The sequence below is a fragment of the Setaria italica genome, chromosome II (assembly GCF_000263155.2).
Source record: "Setaria italica strain Yugu1 chromosome II, Setaria_italica_v2.0, whole genome shotgun sequence".
Classification (NCBI taxonomy): domain Eukaryota; kingdom Viridiplantae; phylum Streptophyta; class Magnoliopsida; order Poales; family Poaceae; genus Setaria; species Setaria italica.
The window spans coordinates 26,016,069-26,018,564 of record NC_028451.1 but is presented as its reverse complement, the minus strand read 5'-3'; the positions used below and the strand labels follow the sequence as shown (position 1 = coordinate 26,018,564).

The 2,496-nt window shown below is 42.9% G+C and overlaps 1 protein-coding gene across 2 annotated transcripts in view; it reads left to right on the top strand.

Annotated features, from left to right (window-relative positions):
• Nucleotides 1-2,343: 2,343 nt before the first annotated feature.
• Nucleotides 2,344-2,496, top strand: part of LOC101774792 (probable protein phosphatase 2C 67) — a 5,224-nt gene continuing 5,071 nt past the window's right edge. For both annotated transcript variants that reach the window (XR_002676604.1, XM_004956497.2), the window contains exon 1: nucleotides 2,344-2,487. The gene's annotated coding sequence lies outside the window, so the exon portion shown is untranslated. The remainder of the gene's footprint in view (nucleotides 2,488-2,496) is intronic.

Below are 2,496 nucleotides of genomic sequence, written 5' to 3'. Positions count from 1 at the left end.
CTTCATCTCAAGCGCCTTCTGCTTAGCACGGTAAGCTTTGTTGTAGCTGATCTTGTACTTGAACTTCTCCTCTATGGCACAGATAATGGACTTGGGCTCAAAGCTTGAATTCTCCAATATCTGAGGGTACATATATTGAGCAACAAATTCCGCAGTGAGGTTGCGGTATGTTCCTTCCAATTCAGCCAGCAAGCATTGATGCTCAACCACTTTAGTCACCTCCCAGTAATCCTTCCATTTGCACTTGTATGCATGCACCCTGAATGGGCAATCATTTTGCACACACCGGATATCATACACCTTCGGGCTACTCTTTTCCACCCTGAACTGATGCTGCAAACACAAAGTGGACCATCTCTTAATAGCCACATTCACTTCATCCCCACTTTGGTACACAGCCCCCACGCATACCTCATTCTCCCTGTATTCCCAAGGAATATTTTCTCCAACATTGACCTGTAGGGCGGAATTTTCGTAATTTGACCAATTTCGTGGTACAGGATAATCGTCTTCCACATCGGACAAGTCCTCATCCACGGCACCATTGGCCTCTCCTCCTTCTATCTCCATCTGCTCTACTAACTCAGGAATTTCTTCCCCCTCATCAGCCTCTCCATTTGGTTCCCGAGATGCTACATCATGTTCTGCATCTCCACCTTCTTGTTCTTCGTAGTTAAGCTCTTCGTTTCCACCCACATTACTCTGCACATCTTCTTCCGCTTCAACTTCATCACCTCCGACTTGTTCTTCAATATGAGTGCTAGGTCCACCCTTCATGAAAAATTGGACATACTATATGATTGGTAAACCTCTTCTTGTGAAACCATTTATGTAAGCCCGATAGCTCACAATTCCTTCAAGCGCAACCAACTTCCAAAAGTTTATGCCCGACCGTCTTTTCAATACAACCCTCACAGACACATCCGCTTGATCTCTTTCAACACCTAAGTCCCTACAAAGCCACTTGCATATGCCCCCCAAGTTCTCTCTCTTGCTCTTGGAACGCACTTGGTGAAACATGGAAATCCACTCAAATCTACCCCTTCTGGACCACATCTAACCTCCCCCGCCCCATAGTACACTTGAATATTGACACCATCCGACATGCTTGGCAACATACATAAAACGGGTAGTCCAAATTATTCTCAGCACTATACATAAGGTAACTACAATAACAACCTCAATTGAATAAACAAACAACTATGTAGCACTGAACCAAGCTTACTAACTAACTTTATCTAGGCATGCACCACAACAAATAAATCTAATAATGTTACCGAAAAACTATATTGTAATACCTAACCAAAAAATCATAATTTACTAACTACATTTATCACAGTGATTTACCGAAACAAACAAATCTAATATTATTATCGAAAAACTATATTCAAATACCTAACAAAAATCATAATTTACTAACTAGGTTTATCATAGTCATTTACCAGAACAAACAAATCTAATATTGTTACCTAAAAACTACAATATAAAACCTAACTAAAATATCAGAATTTACTAACTACATTTATTATAGGCATTTACCATAACAAATAAATCTAATAATGCTAACTCTATTTTATTGTATAAGCTAAATCAGTTATACTAACTAAGCTACATTTTCCTATATCTAAATACAGCTAAAAGTTCCTAATTTTAGATCTAGATCCACTGTTATTTCTAAATTTAGATCTACTAATATTTATAAATCTCACATCCACTAATATTTCTAAATCTAGATCTAAACTAAACTAAACTAAATTAAATTATACTATAGTATACTATACTAAACTACGAGATTTAAAAGATTTTTTACCTGAGAAAGACGGAAGAAATTCCTTTCCTCTTCCGTCCTCCTCTCCTCCTTTCTTTCTTTTTTTTCCCTCCTCCTCCTTTCCTCTCTTTCTTTTTTTTCCTTCCCTTCTTTCCTCTTGCTCTTCCCTCCTCCTTCTCTGGCTCGCTGCCTGGCACTCGCACTGGTGCGGGGGGAGGGAGGGGCGCGAGCGGCTTTTAAAGGGGCGACCGTCGCCGGGCTAGGCGGCGGAAAAGGAGTTATCGTCGCCTGAGGCGACGGTTAGGGCTTTATCGCCGCCTAAGCCGGCGACGGCGTCTCGAATCGCGCCCTGCTAACCGTTGGGTGGGAGGACCTTACCGCCGTCTGAGGCGGCGGTAAAGCCTTAGCGCCAGCTCAGCTGGCGGCAATAGCCTAGATTTGCAATTTTTTCATCCGACTATATATTTCTGCAAAATCGAAAAAAAATATAAAAATAAAAAAATTCTGATGTTGCTGGTGTCATTGGACCGGACTGGGCCGTGTGGAAACGCAGCTACGAAAGGAAGGAGCCCAGTCCGATCTTCTTGCGGACGGCGGATTGGGTCGGGGCACGACGGCACCGTGACGTATTTCCCTCTTCGGCGTCGACGGTTGGGCGAGCGGCGGCGCCCTTTAACAGGTCTTCGTCGGGTCCTTCGCCGGCGACGAGCATCCACCAGGTACGACAC